We start from the raw sequence: 8,265 nt of genomic DNA, 5'->3' as shown, positions 1-8,265 counted from the left end.
TGATTGTTTTTATATCAAAGACAAAAGTTTCGTCGCAACAAAGTCGGGACGTTTTCACTTTTCCGCTGAACTTTAAATCCTGACTCAAACGGTGCGGACGCAGGCTCGTTAAAACGACGTTACACATTTACTTTTAACGAGACCCGAGGAGCCTGTCAACGTTCAAGGTCACGGCTTTCTCGACAATAAAAGCCAAATAACGGAGCGGCGGCGGGCGTGGCGAGCGAGTCAAAGATGCTGCGAGGCTCGATTACGGCTCAGGTTGAAAACCTCATCAAGTTAACTATCGACAGAGAAATATGAGGATTCTTGAAATAAGTCATAAATCTGCCATTTCCTCCTACAAAACATGTTATAAAGTCAAAGCAAAGTGTTGCTAATAGTTGTGATTAAACTACTTCAACCTGACATTTGCTGCACCTTTTCATTGATTAATTGTGCTTTGAAGGCAGACTGGAACCCACAACTACCCAGTCAGATAGTTTATATATCAAACATGAAATACTAACATTGCAATACATGCCAATACGGCCGCTTTAGTTCAATTAATAATGGAGACGTCAAAGAAGAAAGATGTAGGTGGCAACACAAACACAGCCGGTGTTTCCTTGTTTACATTCCCCAAGGTGAAGCTTTACTATGGAACAGAGCGGTCAAGCGAACGTGGCTCCCGACCACATGTCAACCGGCAGGTTTCGGTGAGAAAAGTGTGGTAATAAGTCGGCTCTTACCGTAGTTATGAGCGGAGCTTGCGTCTTCCTGCAGCTGCGGACTATTACCTCCTCCCACCGGAGACACTGGCGGTCACCACACCCGTGGCCACACCCCTCCGACTTTCAGGTACCATATAATCTCACTAGTTTATATATCAAACATGAAATATTAACATTGCAACACATGCCAATACGGCCGCTTTAGTTCAATTAATAATGGAGACGTCAAAGAAGAAAGATGTAGATGGCAACACAAACACAGCCGGTGTTTCCTTGTTTACATTCCCGAAGGTGAAGCTTTACTATGGATCAGAGCGGTCACGCGAACGTGGCTCCCGACCACATGTCAACCGGCAGGTTTCGGTGAGAAAATTGTGGTAATAAGTCGGCTCTTACCGTAGTTATGAGCGGAGCTTGCGTCCTCCTGCAGCTGCGGACTATTACCTCCTCCCACCGGAGACACTGGCGGTCACCACACCCGTGGCCACACCCCTCCGACTTTCAGGTACCATATAATCTCACTAGTTTATATATCAAACATGAAATATTAACATTGCAACACATGCCAATACGGCCGCTTTAGTTCAATTAATAATGGAGACGTCAAAGAAGAAAGATGTAGGTGGCAACACAAACACAGCCGGTGTTTCCTTGTTTACATTCCCGAAGGTGAAGCTTTACTATGGATCAGAGCGGTCACGCGAACGTGGCTCCCGACCACATGTCAACCGGCAGGTTTTGGTGAGAAAATTGTGGTAATAAGTCGGCTTTTACCATAGTTATGAGCGGAGCTTGCGTCCTCCTGCAGCTGCGGACTATTACCTCCTCCCACCGGAGACACTGGCGGTCACCACACTCCTCCGACTTTCAGGTACCATATAATCTCACTAAAACACTAGTAATACAATAAGCAGATAAGGGATTTTCCAGAATTATCCTAGTAAATGTGTCTAATAATAATAATAATAATAATGGATTAGATTCATATCGCGCTTTTCTATTGTTAGATACTCAAAGCGCTCACAGAGTGAAGTGAATTATATTTATATAGCGCTTTTTCTCGAGTGACCAAAGCGCTTTACATAGTGAAACCCAATATCTAAGTTACATTTAAACCAGTGTGGGTGGCACTGGGAGCAGGTGGGTAAAGTGTCTTGCCCAAGGACACAACGGCAGTGACTAGGATGGCGGAAGCGGGGATCGAACCTGCAACCCTCAAGTTGCTGACACGGCCACTCTACCAACCGAGCTAAACCGCCGGTACCATATAATCTCACTAAAACACTAGTAACACAATAAGCAGATAAGGGATTTTCCAGAATTATCCTTGTAAATGTGTCTAATAATAATAATAATAATAATAATGGATTATATTTATATCGCGCTTTTCTATTGTTAGATACTCAAAGCGCTCACAGAGTGAAGTGAATTATATTTATATAGCGCTTTTTCTCGAGTGACTCAAAGCGCTTTACATAGTGAAACCCAATATCTAAGTTACATTTAAAGCAGTGTGTGTGGCACTGGGAGCAGGTGGGTAAAGTGCCTTGCCCATGGACACAACGGCAGTGACTAGGATGGCGGAAGCGGGAATCGAACCTGCAACCCTCAAGTTGCTGGCACGGCCGCTCTACCAACCGAGCTAAACCGCCGGTAGCATATAATCTCACTAAAACACTAGTAACACAATAAGCAGATAAGGGATTTTCCAGAATTATCCTAGTAAATGTGTCTAATAATAATAATAATAATAATAATAATAGATTAGATTTATATCGCGCTTTTCTATTGTTAGATACTCAAAGTGCTCACAGAGAAGTGGGAACCCATCATTCATTCACACCTGGTGGTGGTAAGCTACATCTGGGGTAGACTGACGGAAGCGTAGCTGCCAGTTTTTGCCTACGGCCCCTCCGACCACCACCAATCATTCATTCATCATTCATTCACCAGCGTGAGCGCCACCGGGGGCAAAGGGTGAAGTGTCCAGCCCAAGGACACAACGGCAGCGATTTGGATGTCAATAGGAGGGAAGCGAACCTGCAACCCTCAGGTTTCTGGCACGGCCGCTCTACCCACTACGCCCCAAATAATAACATCTGAATCGCTCTTACTGCCCTTGCCTTTTTTTTTTTTTCCCCCCAGTCCTTCACTCTTACTTTCCTCATCCAGGAATCTTTCATCTTTGCTCAAATTAATGGGGAAATCGTCGCTTTCTCGGTCCAAATCGCACTAGCTGCTGGTGGCCATGATTGTAAACAATGTTCAGATGTGAGGAGCTCCACAACCCGTGACGTCACGCGCACATCGTCTTCTACTTCCGGTACAGGCAAGGCTTTTTTATTAGCGACCAAAAGTTGCGAACTTTACAATCGATGTTCTCTACTAAATCCTTTCAGCAAAAATATGGCGAAATGATGAAGTATGACACATAGAATGGAGCTGCTATTAAATAAGAACATCTCATTTCAGTAGGCCTTTAAATGTAAACCTATTCAAACTAATATCTATTCGTTTCAAGCGATGATGTGAATGTTGTCTATCTGTGTTGGCCCTGCGATGAGGTGGCGACTTGTCCGGGGTGTACACCGCCTTCCGCCCGAATGCAGCTGAGATGGGCTCCAGCACAACCAAAAATTGTCGGCTTCTTCACGCGACGAAGCCGGCCTACTTCACCACAGCCTGTGGTCTGTTGCCCCACAGGCTGTGTTGGCAACGACCAGGCCGAGTTACACCCACCCTCTTGTGGAAGTCTGTTTTGCTTATTGCTTGTTATTTAATTAACATTATCACACGTATGTTTGTCGCCATCATGTGGTCGGGGCAGTTACTACATTTTGGAGAAGTGTGTACTTTGAATCCAATTTTATTTACCGGGAGTTGCACAAGCCAAGCGGAGAAATTTACGGTGCCAGAACGTACTCTATGGTGGTTATTTTCAAAGACATATTGTGTATACCGTATTTCCTTCAATTGCCGCAGGGCATATAGTACGCGCCTGCCTTGAATTACTGCCTGGTCCAACTCGCGACGTCACCAGTGACACTTCCACTGTCACCATTTTCAAAATGGAGGAGGCTGAGTTCAATACCGGTCATTTGAAATCGCATAAAGGGAAGATTAAGGAGCTATTCAGTAGGATTTAAGGTCCAAGCTTACATCACACTCAAATTTTTACTGCATGCCTTTGGTAAGTGCCGGAGTGAGAAGAGTTTTTAAATGAATTAGCCCTCCGGTGGCAATAGATGGGTTTCTGCTAGCGGCGATTACCCATAATCCTTACTCGTCTGTGGCAGTTTTCGAAATATTTTTCCACACTTTTGCAGCAACAATGACGTCCACTTCGGGAAATTGGAAAGAAGTCGTAAAAGTTCCCTACAGACAGACGCTAGACGGGGTTTGCAAAGCCAGGTATTTAAGGAAATTGAAGGATATTGGCGATAAATCAATCAATGTTTATTTATATAGCCCCAAATCACAAATGTCTCAAAGGGCTGCACAAATCATTACGACTACAACATCCTCGGAAGAACCCACAAAAGGGCAAGGAAAACTCACACCCAGTGGGCAGGGAGAATTCACATCCAGTGGGACGCCAGTGACAATGCTGACTATGAGAAACCTTGGAGAGGACCTCAGATGTGGGCAACCCCCCCCCCTCTAGGGGACCGAAAGCAATGGATGTGGAGCGGGTCTAACATGATACTGTGAAAGTTCAATCCATAGTGGCTCCAAGACAGCAGTGAGAGTCCCGTCCACAGGAAACCATCTCAAGCGGAGGCGGATCAGCAGCATAGAGATGTCCCCAACCGATACACAGGCGAGTGGTCCATCCTGGGTCCCGACTCTAAACAGCCAGTACTTCATCCATGGTCATCGGACCGGACCCCCTCCACAAGGGAGGGGGGGACATAGGAGAAAAAAGAAAAGAAGCGGCAGATCAACTGGTCTAAAAAGGAGGTCTATTTAAAGGCTAGAGTATACAAATGAGTTTTAAGGTGAGACTTAAATGCTTCTACTGAGGTAGCATCTCGAACTGTTACCGGGAGGGCATTCCAGAGTACTGGAGCCCGAACGGAAAACGCTCTATAGCCCGCAGACTTTTTTTGGGCTCTGGGAATCACTAATAAGCCGGAGTCTTTTGAAGGCAGATTTCTTGCCGGGACATATGGTACAATACAATCGGCAAGATAGGATGGAGCTAGACCGTGTAGTATTTTATACGTAAGTAGTAAAACCTTAAAGTCACATCTTAAGTGCACAGGAAGCCAGTGCAGGTGAGCCAGTATAGGTATATATGTATGTATATATGTATATAAAGGTATATACAGTATAGGTATATATGTATGTATATATGTATATAAAGGTATATACAGTATAGGTATATATGTATGTATATATGTATATAAAGGTATATACAGTATAGGTATATATGTATGTATATATGTATATAAAGGTATATACAGTATAGGTATATATGTATGTATATATGTATATAAAGGTATATACAGTATAGGTATATATGTATGTATATATGTATATGTGGGCAGCCCCCCCCCCCCCCTGAAGACCGAAAGCAATGGATGTCGAGCGGGTCTAACATAATACTGTGAAAGTTCAATCCATAGTGGCTCCAACACAGCCGCGAGAGTTCAGTTCAAAGCGGATCTAAGACAGCAGCGAGAGTCCCGTACACAGGAAACCATCTCAAGCGGAGGCGGATCAGCAGCGTAGAGATGTCCCCAACCGATACACAGGCGAGCGGTCCATCCTGGGTCCCGACTCTGATAAAGATCCGTATGAGATGGGAACGCACGAATGGACTACGGACTTGAAATATCGTCAACTATTTGGTGAACAATGTTAGTGCCTACACTCTGGATGAGCTCAAGGGCTACAAGTCGCTCCAAGCGTACAATTACTTTGTGTGTGGATGGGTACAGGAAATGAAACTGGCTACAATGGAAGATAAATGTGTGCTCATCGCTGGTGTTCGTCACTCTCAGGGATCAACTGATCCGTGTTTGATGCCATGGGTCATATCAGAGAAGACGGGTCGTGTTTTATCAGGACACTGTACGTGCATGACAGGCATCGGCGAAATACGTTCACATGTTTCTGCATTGTTGTTTGCCAAGATACGGGACAACACGACAGTCACACGGGCAAAATCTTACTGGCTACTTCCATCTGCAATCAAGAAAGTTGGGTACAAAACCATACAGGACATTAACTTCACATCCACCAAGACAATGAAGAGAAAGCTAGACAAGGCAATCGTATCCGGAGATACACCGAACCTATGCAAGCGTCAATATATACCTTGATGGTGCAGAAAAAAGACCATGTATTTTTTTAACCGATTCCCGAACTCTAAATGGGTGAATTTTGGCAAATTAAACGTCTTTCTGTTTATCGGTCTTTTAGTGATGACGTCAGAACGTGACGTCACCGAGGTAACGTATTCACTTTCACATTACAAACACCGGGTCTCAGCTCTGTTACTTTCCGTTTTTTCGACTATTTTTTGGAACCTTGGAGACATCATGCCTGGTCGGAGGGTGTAACAACACTAACAGGGAGGGATTCAAGTTGCACCATCCATCCATCCATCTTCTTCCGCTTATCCGAGGTCGGGTCACGGGGGCAACAGCCTAAGCAGGGAAACCCAGACTTCCCTCTCCCCAGCCACTTCGTCTAGCTCTTCCCGGGGGATCCCGAGGCGTTCCCAGGCCAGCCGGGAGACATAGTCTTCCCAACGTGTCCTGGGTCTTCCTACCGGTTGGACGTGCCCTAAACACCTCCCTAGGGAGGCGTTCGGGTGGCATCCTGACCAGATGCCCGAACCACCTCATCTGGCTCCTCTCCATGTGGAGGAGCAGCGGCTTTACTTTGAGTTCCTCCCGGATGGCAGAGCTTCTCACCCTATCTCTAAGGGAGAGACCCAAACTCATTTGGGCCGCTTGTACCCGTGATCTTATCCTTTCGGTCATGACCCAAAGCTCATGACCATAGGTGAGGATGGGAACGTAGATCGACCGGTAAATTGAGAGCTTTGCCTTCCGGCTCAGCTCCTTCTTCACCACAACGGATCGGTACAACGTCCGCATTACTGAAGACGCCGCACCGATCCGCCTGTCGATCTCACCATCCACTCTTCCCCCACTCGTGAACAAGACTCCTAGGTACTTGAACTCCTCCACTTGGGGCAGGGTCTCCTCCCCAACCCGGAGATGGCATTCCACCCTTTTCCGGGCGAGAACCATGGACTCGGACTTGGAGGTGCTGATTCTCATTCCGGTCGCTTCACACTCGGCTGCAAACCGATCCAGTGAGAGCTGAAGATCCCGGTCAGATGAAGCCATCAGGACCACATCATCTGCAAAAAGCAGAGACCTAATCCTGCGGTCACCAAACCGGAACCCCTCAACGCCTTGACTGCGCCTAGAAATTCTGTCCATAAAAGTTATGAACAGAATCGCTTGCACCACTGGCAAGAAATCTGCCGCCAGACCCCCATTGAATGTACCAAAGTGTCTCCACATTTGAGCGGCGATGCTAAGACAGACATGGCACAGAGATGTATGGATAACCTGCAGATGCATTTGCAACAATAAAGTCAACGAAATCACAAAGGTGAGTTTTGTTGATGTTGTTGACTTATGTGCTAATCCGACATATTTGGTCGCGGCATGACTGCCAGCTAATCGATGCTAACATGCTACGCTAATCGATGCTAACGTGCTATTTACGCTAGCTGTATGTACATTTGAAACTAGATACCCACATTTAATGCGAAACAAACACTTACCAATCGACGGATTTAAGTTGCTCCAGTGTCACAAGATGCGAAAGTCCTGATCGTTTGGTCCGCACATTTTACTGCCGATGCTAATAAGGCAGCCATGCTATGGGCCACTTCATTAGGTACACCCACGCTATGGCCGAATAGCATCAATAGCTATTCGCCTCAATAGCTTCAATTTCTTCTTCAGCCTCCATACTCCGACCATCTGTTTCAATACATGCGTAATCTGTTGAATCGCTTAAGCCGCTGAAATCCGAGTCTGAATCCAAGCTAATGTCGCTATGGTAACCGCCATGTTGTTTGTATTGGCAGCCCTGTATGACGTCACGGGGAAAAGGATAGTGGTTTCGAAGATAGCACAAGCACAGTAGTTCCTCCTATGTTTTAATATCTATTCTAACCATAACACATTTTATCATCGATACAGAGAGCAACATAATTCAAAGTACCTGTTACAAAATGATCAGAGCAAACTTTATGTTGTTTTGCTGGATCAGTGGTCAATCCCACTCCATTGATTCTAGCTAGCCACAGGTTGCACCTTTCTGTCGACAGTCGCTCGGTTTCTTTTCCCTGTTTTACTACGACCTTAGGGATGTCGTAGTACTTTGTTGTTGTTTGTCCTGAATTGGCGCGGTTTACACAGCCACAAACGACACATGTGTGACCCATTTCTCACAAAAATAACAACGGAGGCGTCCTTGGTTACGTTTGTTTTGACAGACAAGATGGCGGACAAGGGAA

This window comes from Nerophis ophidion, linkage group LG04, assembly GCF_033978795.1.
Source record: "Nerophis ophidion isolate RoL-2023_Sa linkage group LG04, RoL_Noph_v1.0, whole genome shotgun sequence".
NCBI lineage: Eukaryota > Metazoa > Chordata > Actinopteri > Syngnathiformes > Syngnathidae > Nerophis > Nerophis ophidion.
The sequence above is the reverse complement of the archived record's forward strand: the minus strand, read 5'-3'. Positions refer to the sequence as shown.